At 41.2% G+C, this 10657-nt stretch overlaps 1 pseudogene; it reads left to right on the forward strand.

Moving 5' to 3' along the window:
* The first annotated feature begins 1870 nt into the window (after positions 1 to 1870).
* On the forward strand, positions 1871 to 1913 carry LOC129492408 (uncharacterized; annotated as a pseudogene).
* Positions 1914 to 10657: the final 8744 nt, after the last annotated feature.

Here is a 10657-nt window from a genome sequence, read left to right on the forward strand (position 1 = left end):
CTGCCACAATTACAACTCCTTGTGAGGTAAGCTCAGAAAAGCTGCAGAACCAGCTGGGCATGGTGGCTCACACCTGCAATCCCAGCACTTTTGGAGGCAGAGGCAGGTGGATCACTTGAGGTCAGAAGTTCTAGACCAGCCTGGCAAACAGGATGAAACCCCATCTCTACTAAAAATATAAAAATCAGCCGGGCTTGGTGGCACAAGCCCGTAATCCCATCTACTTGGGAGGCTGAGGCAGGAGAATCACTTGAACCCAGGAGGCAGAGGTTGCAGTGAGCTGAGATCGCACCACTACACTCTAGCCTGGGCAACAGAGCAAGCCAGCTCAAAAAAAAAAAAAAAAAAAAAAAGAAAGAAAGAAAGAAAAAGAAAAGAAAGAAAGAAAGAAAGAAAGAAAGAAAGAAAGAAAGAAAGAGAAAAGAAAAGCTTGAGAACTCCTATCCCTGGCTGCAGCTTGGACCAGGGATACGCAAATGATTCAGCAGCGATAGCCTTGCCCAACAGAGGTGGCCATGATTGAATGAATGGATTAATATTCTCTCTTACAAAGCTGAGTGTACAACACCCAGAGTAGGTCAGCAGTTTATCATGGGGGTAGAATTCAAAAAAAGAAAAGAACAAAGCCAACCTTTTCTCACCCAGAAAAAAGGCAATGATCAGAAGCCATGAGACAATAAAAGCCAAGAGTAGTCAGAAACCATGAATGGCAAAAGCTAAGAAAGACAATGGAGAGAAGTCAGTTCATTGCTCAGTAGCAGGAATAGCAGCTACAGAGAGCAGCTGAGTCACCAGAATGGTATAGGACTGCAACAGGAATCTACAGCAGCATGAGAACACAATGGCAAGAACTGGTAATATCCCAAATGATTTTCCAGATTCATTCCAACGCGGGTGGGAGGACTGGCTGTAAGACAGAAATTTGTCTTCTTTACTTTAACACCCCATTACCTAAGATTCCCTAACATGTCATTTTGGCTTGTGATTAGAAACAGTCTAACTCTCCTTGCAGCCACTGTGATCCATTGAAACTCAGAAGTGAGCTTGATTCTTGTCTTTCTGATAACTCACGTATAGTGGGTGGGAATATCAGTTCTCAGGTATAGATGTGCAAAAAATTTTGTACATCAAGATACTTTCTGATTTTGAGCAACACTCCCCACCCACGATTCTACCCAGCATGCAGAAATTTAACTTTGTTCATTCTTTAAGCTTGATGCCAATCTCCCCAGGGCTGTTCCTGGTTCTGGAATCTTATGCAGTGCCAGTGCATCAAGGAGGTAACAGAAAGGCCCACTAGTCATTGGTCATCTCTTCATAGACCTGTCCATGCTCTTTCTGCATCATCCCTTCAGGTCCAGTAGCGCTTTGCTGCTTCCACACCACGTTTGCAGCATGGGTATTTTTTGCCAAGCCTGAGAATTTCATACTTTGGGGTCTCTTGCTCTCTCCCTAGCAATACTACCACAAATCTGGATCAGGGTCCTCATGTCCAAAACTCGAGTTCCTCTGGTATTATAGAGCATGTGGGTATTGTTTTATCAACTGAGCAAAGTTCTTTTACTTCAGCTTTCTCCAAGTCATTTTATCTTTACCTGCTATTTCTCTCCTTTACTGAGGCTTAGCCTTTTGAAATAAAACCAGACAGTTTTCTAGGCAAGTTCAATGTCCATCCTTACAACAGACTTCACCTTGAAGAAGAAAGCACAGACCTGGCTAATATGAGAGGAAGGAAAGGGAAAAATAAATGAAGATAAAAGTTAAATATTTTAAAATATTTTTGTTCTCATTTTTTTTTCTTTTTGCCTTAAATACTTGGAAGCCAAGATTTGAATTTCATGCTCAGTACCCATAGAGTAAGAATATTTACCAGTGTTACATCTCTTTTAGAATTTGTCTAGCAGCTTTTCCAGTTTTCAACGAGGTAAAAAGAAGTGAAAAAATAAGGCCGAGCATGGTGGCTCACACCCGTAATCCCAGCACTTCGGGAGGCCAAGGCAGAAGGATAGCTTGAGCCCAGGAGTTTGAGACCAGTCTGGGTAATAAAGCAAAACCTTATCTTTATAATAAATAAAGAAAGAAAAGGAAAAAATAATATTTATTAGTTTATTTTTCTTAAATTTTCATTTCTGTCAGTCTTGTTTTGCTGTGTTACTAATGTCTACTAATATGTTTTCCTTATTTAAATCAGTATTGATTTTTTAAAAACTGGTAAAATTCATTGCAGCCATGTGGGAGTAGCTAGAGTCTAGTAGGTTACAGGAATAAAGACATGCTGAAGCTATCCTGCAGGACTCAAGGAGACAGAACGTGATTTGAGATTTGAAAATTCCTTCTTGATGTCCAGCCGTTCTGGTAATTGGGTAGCTTCTAATGGCTCCATTTTGTGCTCCACTATAATGGAGACAATTATTCTGAGTCTGATTGTCCTTCCAATAAGTCACCAATACGTGTACTCTCTTCTTTTGCTCAACATAATGGCATCTGTTGCATTAGCTTCTCCTTCTTCTTGGCTTCTCCTGCTTGCAGGCTTCTACTAGTTACATTTCTCTTTTTCTTTCAGTTTTTGCCTTTGCTAATAGTTGAACTCCTTTCAAAGAAAGGTGATATTCTTCAGTCTAGTTAGCTACAATTATTTCCATTGAACAGTCTTCATGTTTGGACAAATCATAGGTTTTTGACTAAATGATGGGTTGCTTTTCCTTGGATTAGATAACTGCTCTCCTTCATATCAATTGCGGTTAAGGTGACAGAGTTGTCTTACACAAGAAAAGAACTACACACAGAAGTAATATTCTAGAAGAAGACTATAGGGAAAATCCTTTCTAAGGGACTGTAAGCAGACAGCTATCTTAAGGCTTAGCTTGTTCAATATTGCTGTTAAAAGTAAGATACATGAGGCAAATATTACTCTCAAGATAGTATAAATATGTCCTTTCTCTTTGGGAATAAAATCCCACTCCAACTCACGAAGACATCGTTTGGTCCTATGACTTCTATGAGATAATGACCAAAGTGTAAATTGGTACATTCTCACAGTCTAGGTTATTTAGTCATAAATAAGAACTTATACAACATTGTAACCTGTGACTACAAAATGAAATTACACTTTCTATTTCTATCTGTTATTACAACATAAGTTGCCCAGTGGCCCCCTAAATATTCCCATTATCTCTGATGACAACTTCTGATCTCTAGATTATTTTGTAGATCCATTTGCTCAGTGCCTTAGTCTGTTTAGTGTTGTTTTATTTTATTTTATTTTATTTTATTTTATCTTTTTTTGAGATAGGATCTCACTCTATTGCCCAGGCTGGAGTGCAGTGGTATGATATAGCTCACTGCAACCTTGAATTCCTGGACTCAAGTGATCCTCTGGCCTCAGCCTTCTGAGTAGGTAGGACTACAGGCACACATCACCATACCCAGCTAATTTTTAAATTGTTTTTGTAGAGACAGGGCCTCACTATGTCGCCCAGACTGGTCTTGAACACATGGTCTCACCCCTGCCTCCCAAAGTGCTGGGATTACAGGCATGAGCCACCACACCTGGCCTGTTTAGTGTTGCTATAAAGGAATACTTGAGGCTGAGTATTTTATAAAGAAAGAAAAGAGGTTTATTTAACACACGGCTTTGCTGGCTGGAACGTTCAAAATTGGGCATCTGGTGAGGGCCTCAGGCTGCTTTCACTCATGGCAGAAGGCAAAGGGAAGCTGGTATGTGCAGAGGCACAGTGAGAGAGGAATGAAAGAGACAGAGAGAGGAAGTGCCAGGTTCTTTTTTTTTTTTTTTTTTTTTTGAGATGGAGTCTCTCTCTGTCACCCAGGCTGGAGTGCAGTGGCACAATCTCAGCTCACTGCAACCTCCGCCTCCCAGGTTCAAGTGATTCTCCTGCCTCAGCCTCCCAAGTAGCTGGGATTACAGGCATGTACCACCACACCCGGCTAATTTTTGTATTTTTAGTAGAGACGGGGTTTCACCATATTGGCCAGGCTGGTCTCGAACTCCTGACCTCAGGTGATCCGCCCACCTCAGCCTCCCACAGTGCTGGGATTACAGGCATGAGCCACCACACCCTGCAAGGCTCTTTTTAACAACCAGCTTTCATGGGAACTAAGAGAGCGAGAACTCACCACCCCCACAGTGAGGAGGTTAATCCATTCATAAAGCATCCACCTCCATGACTCAGATATTTTCCATTAGGCCCCATCTCCAACATTGGGGAACGAATTTCAACATGAGGTTTTGGGGGACAAATATCTAAACTATAGCACCCAGCTTCCACTAGCTTGTGGATACAAATAAGTCACATTAACTGGAATAACCCAATAGTCACAGGTTCACAGCACCTGCATAATGCAGGACTTCAGTCTCCTTTTAAAATGTCAGTTTCTAGAGATGTTTTTAGGCATCTTCAGTGGGTGTCTCACATATGCTCACAAACACACACTGATTCAGCAACCACCCACCAGGCACCACATTTGCTTACTGGAGCTATAGTTCTTCCACCAGCACTGTGTTTCCCAAAGGATCTGGTTCTGCTCCGTTGGCATGGTAATTTCTTCTGGATTTTGCAGTGTTCAAGGAGGCCTCTGGATCATTTGATGAGCACTGCAGGCACCAAGTTCCCTATAGATGCTGCAGAGCCTGGGCATCAGCTTCTGCCTCTGCTCCACCAGGCAGGGCAGTTCTTACTGGTCTCAACCACTCCTCTGCCTGTTAGTGCCTCTCTCTTTAGGCAATGCCTTCACCACTATCTCTCACCAAGCACCACCACAAAGGCACGTGAAGGAAGGATGCTTCTCTTCCTCTTGGATTCAATTCTGCAGGAGGAATTCAAATCAGTGGCATCAGTGTTTTACAACTTTCAGTGAAACAGTACTTTCAATTTTTACTTACAGACCACTCTTTCTCTAGGTCCCAGACACCCACTCAGGGGACTTGTGTATGATAAGAAGCTGAATGATAGCCACCAGCCTGCCTACAGAGCACTATTATCCTCCTACGAAGGCTCTCTTACAAACACAAGTTTGTTTCTGACTCAGCTTTTCTTCAACGTGATTTCTCCCAAGAGGGAAATTTTTCCTTATGAAAGTGGTTCCTGTTGGGCCAGACATCCCCGTTCATGTTGGGAATTCACCTAACTTCAGATTGAGATTCCCTTCTGTGCTTGGATACTATTTGGTACATTGTCCTTTCTCAGTTTCATCTGGTAGAGTGGAAGATCTTCAAGTAATGCACAAATACATATGCTGTCTTCGCCACTGAAAGAGAACCAAGACATCCCTATAGACATTAGCAAGTGAAAACATAATGATTAAAAATACTGTTGAGATGAGAAAAACAAAATCCACTTCATTTGTGTCAGAGCCAACTGCTTAGTCTAATATGCATAATTATAGACTTGCAGTTTTCAGCAATTTTACAGAAATTTTTTTCAAAAGTAATACATCTTTGAAATCCAGAATCTTAGAATAATTTAGAAAGCTGTCAGTAGCTCATAGAACTCAATAACAAAAGGCTGGGCGTGATGGCTCACGCCTGTAATCCCAGCACTTTAGGAGGCTGAGGCAGGTGGACTCACCTGAGTTCAGGAGTTCAAGACCAGCCTGGCCCACATGGTGAAACCCCATCTCTACAAAAGTACAAAAATTAGCCGGGCATGATGGCGTGTGCCTGTAATCCCAGCTACTCGGGAGGCTGAGACGGGAGAATCTCTTGAACCCAGGAGACGGTGGTTGCAGTGAGCCAAGATTGCGTCACTGCACTCCAGCCTAGGGGGCTGAGCGAGAGTACGTCTCAAAAAAAAACAATAATAATAATAATAGTGCCTGTCTCGCAGGATTGTGGTGAGGATTGGGTGAGATTTCACACATATATCCTAAAAATGTTGCCTACATATATCTAAAAATGCATGTTATCATTTTAACAAGTATATATTATTACATTGTATGTTTCATAATTTATTTGTGTTTAAGTTTCAAGTATCAGAGGAAAATCTTATTTCTTTTATTATTTCTAAATTCTTGAAAGTTATCTCACCATAATCTTTCTGGAACAACTAACCAGCTGACACATAGCAAAGTATATGTGATCATTATTATTACACCTTTAATTTATGTATGAGTACTTTTCAGTTTAAGTTTAAAAAAAACTTAAAAGATTTTGAACTAATATGTTTTAAAAAGCTAAAAGCTAAACTTCTTTTTTTTTCTTTTCGAGACAGAGTCTCCCTCAGCCATCCAGGCTGGAGTGCAGTGGCACCATGTCGGCTCACTGCAACCTCCACCTCTCGGGTTCAAGTGATTCTCCTGCCTCCTGAGCAGCTGGGATTACAGGTGCACACCACCACGCCCAGCTAATTTTTGTATTTTGTATTTTTATTTTTTTTTGACATGGAGTTTCACTCTTGTCACCCAGGCTGGAGTGCAGTGGCACCATGTCGGCTCACTGCAATGTTCACCTCCCGGGCTCAAGTGATTCTCCCGCCTCAGCCTCCCGAGTAGCTGGGATTACAGGTGCCCACCACCACGCCCAGCAAATGTTTGTATTTTTAGTAGAGACGGGGTTTCACCATATTGGCCAGGCTGGTCTTGAGCTCCTGACCTTGTGATCACAGGTGTGAGCCAGGACTTTTTTTTTTTTTTTGGAATGATTTATTCTATTTCATAAATGGACAGTGTAAACAGACACTTATGATGCCTCAATCACATCCCTGGGGCCCACCCCTTATTTCTACAACAGATATGGTACACAGATACCAGCAAGTTAAGACTGGAGCTCACAGAGTCCACCTCCAGCTCACCTTGTGTGTGTGTTTCTGCTTCTGCCTCAGCATCTTACCTGTAGATGCAAGTGCTCTCTCTGGCATCAAGCACAGAGTGGCTATCAACCTGTAGAGCTTCCCACATTCGTGCTATTGTCAATTGCTACTTATTACTATAATTATGTTGCTGTATCTATTGCAGTAAAGTTCAGAGGAAAATAAGATCTTATACAAACGTGTTATATGTTTCTTAGAAATAGAAGATTGTATTTTTTCTTTTTTATGGCTTAGTCCATTTGTGCTGCTGTAACAAAATACCTGAGACTGTGTAATTTATAAATAATAGAAATATATTTTGTACAGTTCTGGAGGCTGAAAAGTCCAAGACCAAGGTGCCAGTAGGTTCAGTGTTTGGTGAGGGCCCTCGTCTCTGCTTCCAATATGGTGCCTTGATCACTGTGTCTTCACATGGAGGAAGGGAGGGAAGGGCAAAAGGACCCAGGCTGTTTCCCTCCAGCCGTTTTATAAGGCACTGATCCATTCATGAGGGGACAGCCCTTATGACTTAATCACTTCCCAAAAGACCCCTCCTCTTAATACCACCACAATGGGGATTAGGTTTCAACATGGATTTTGGAGGGGACACATTCAAACCATAGCACTGGCAAAGAACATTTTATAATATCCTGGCTACTTCATCCATTTATGCACCCTGCCTTTCCCTGTAGGTATTTAAGTTTCTGGGCCATCTTCATAAACTTTACTTAAGTTAAACCACATAGTAAATTATACAAATATTACCTTGGTAAAGATTTTGAAAAGAGTGGAGGCTGGACGCGGTGGCTCACGCTTGTAATCCCAGCACTTTGGGAGTCTGAGGCAGGCGAATCACGAGGTCAGGAGATCGAGACCATCCTGGCTAACACTGTGAAACTCGGTCTGTACTAAAAATACAAAAAAATTAGCCAGACATGGTGGCGGGTGCCTGTAGTCCCAGCTTCTCGGGAGGCTGAGGCAGGAGAATGGTGTGAACCCAGGAGGTGGAGCTTGCAGTGAGCTGAGATTGCGCCACTGCACTCCAGCCTGGGCGTCAGAGTGGGACTCTGTCTCAAAAAAAAAAAAAAAGAAAGAAAAGAGTGGAAATCAGGGCTGGATTCAGATGAACGCCTGTAGTACTTCATTGTTAAGTATGACATTGGTTGTTGGTTTCATATAAGTAATTATTATTATGGTAAGGGAGCTGCCTGCAATTCTAGTTTGAATCTGAGGTTGGCACTTAATTTGTATTAAATATATTTTCAGCATTTATCTAGATGCATTCATGAACTGTTTCCTTTAACTGTTTAATGTGATTGACTTTGTATATAACATATACATGCATATGACAGGCTTTCAACAAGTGGATTATTTTTCTTTTTTTCTTTTTTTTTTTTTTTGAGACAGAGCCTTGCTCTGTCATGCAGGCTGGAGTGCAGTGGCGAGATCTCGGCTCTCTACAACTTCTACCTCCCCGGTTCAAGCAATTCCCCTGCCTCAGCCTCCCAGGTAGCTGGGATTGCAGGTGCACGCCACCATGCCCAGCTAATTTTTTTTGTATTTTTAGTAGAGATGAGGTTTCACCATGTTGGCCAGACTGGTCTCAAACTCCTGACCTCAGGCAATACGCCCACCTCGGCCTCCCAAAGTGCTGGGATTACAGGCATGAGCCACCACACCTGGCCAGATTATTTTTTATTATTGAAATAAATCTCACTTTGAGACATGACTGGTATATTTTTCTAATATTTTATTTGGAATTATTTTCCATTTTAATTTCTGTTCTTAATCAGTTTTGATGACAGAGTCATCTTAGCCTCCTAATATTGAGAAGTTTTCCATTGTTTCTATTTGCTCCAAAATATCTAAATAGAATATATGATATCTGTTCCCTGAAATATGATGTAAAATAGTTTATCAGTTAAACCATTTGTGTAGTTTGTTTTGGGAAGAGTTAATTATTTGACCATCTTCTCAACAACTTCTGTTGTTACTAGTCTATTTGGTCATGACTCTTCTTGGCTAATTTGTTCAAAATTTTGCCATAAAGTCGCATATTACGTGCTCATGTAATATAATTTTTTTTCAGATTTTTGAGTGCATCTCTTTTCTCATTTATAACCTGGTATATTTGTTGTATTTTTTCTCCTCTCACTGTCTCTCTTTTGTTATAATTCAATGCTATTTGGCTGGGAATGCCTGAGATACATACCCCTTGTCAATAAGGCCTCCCCATTGGCTATGATTCTCCCTTTCTTTCACAGTGCATGGATCATCACTGCCTAAGTTTGTTTCTCTGATTCTTTGCATTCAGTGCTTCAAAAGCTGACACGTCCCCTACTCGCCAACACATTCATACTTTGTATATGTTAATGCTGTTACAGTCTAATCCATCTTTTACAGTCCAATCAAATTGGTTTAGAGCCTTGCTATTTGAGGTGACTTCACCCATTATTGGTTTTTGCTTTTGACATGAAAACAACGTTAATTTTCTGATTTTAAAAACAACACAAACTGGTCGTAAAACATTTAAATATTATGCTACAGAATAAAGAATGTAAAAATTTACCAGACATATACTACTCAGTTAAAGTCACTGTTAATGTTTTGGAAAACATCCTTTTAGATCTCCCTTAATTTAAAAAAAAAAAAAAAATGGCTGGGTGCAGTGGCTCACGCCTGTAATCCCAGCACTTTGGGAGGCCGAGGCAGGCGGATCACCTGAGGTCAAGAGTTTGAGACCAGCCTGACCAATGTGGAGAAACCCCATCTCTACTAAAAATACAAAATTAGCTGGGCATGGTGGCACATGGCTGTAGTCCCAGCTACTCGGGGGGCTGAGGAAGGAGAACTCGGGAGGCAGAGGTTGCAGTGAACTGAGATCGCGCCATTGCACTCCAGCCTGGGCAACAAGAGAAAACTCCCTCTCAAAAAAAAAAAAAAAAAAATGCTGTAAGTATATGCATTTTTGTTACTTACTTTATGTACTCAAAAATATATCACAGACATTTGCCGATGTCAATAACTGCAAATGTATGTTATCATTTTAACAAGTACATATTATTAGATTGTACAAATGTTTCGTAATTTATTTGTGTTTAAGTTTCAAGTATCAGAGGAAAACCTTATTTCCTTTATTATGTCTAAATTCTTGAAAGTTATCTCACTGTAATCTTCCTAGAACTAACCAATTTCTTTCTTTTCTTTTTTTTGTTTTTTGAGACGAAGTCTCGCTCTGTCGCCCACTGGGCTCACTGCAACCTCTGCCTCCTGGGTTCAAGCAACTCTATTGCCTCAGCCTCCTGAGTAGCTGGGATTAGAGGCGCGCACCACCAGTCCTGGCTAATTTTTGTATTTTTAGTAGAGACAGGGTTTCACAACTTTGGTCAGGCTGGTCTCGAACTCCTGACCTCATGATCTGCCCACCTCAGCCTCCCAAAGTGCTGGGATTACAGGCGTGAGCCACCATGCCTGGCCCCAATTTCCAAGTTTATCATGTCCCAGGCCCTCAGCTAAGATACTTGACATGCATTAGCTTATTTCATTCTTCTTACAAAATAAGAGCAAAACCTGAGTGAAAAGCGAAATCACAGACCACATTCCAGGTGACTGGGCACCATAAGTTTACCACACCAAAGTGTTTTTCTCTGCTTGTTTTCAAAGGCCTCTTGAAGCTACTTGTTGATCTTCTGGGGCTGAATTTTCACTTTCACTTCAGTTAGCATTTACTGAGCCCTTACCAACACTGATTTGAGCCCAGTTTCTTCACCTATAAAATAAGATTATTGGATTAGATGTTTCTGGGACTTTTTCCAGCTCTGAAGTGTTTGATTCTAAGTAGAAGACATTGTGGC

Source organism: Symphalangus syndactylus, chromosome 10, assembly GCF_028878055.3.
Source record: "Symphalangus syndactylus isolate Jambi chromosome 10, NHGRI_mSymSyn1-v2.1_pri, whole genome shotgun sequence".
Lineage (NCBI taxonomy): Eukaryota > Metazoa > Chordata > Mammalia > Primates > Hylobatidae > Symphalangus > Symphalangus syndactylus.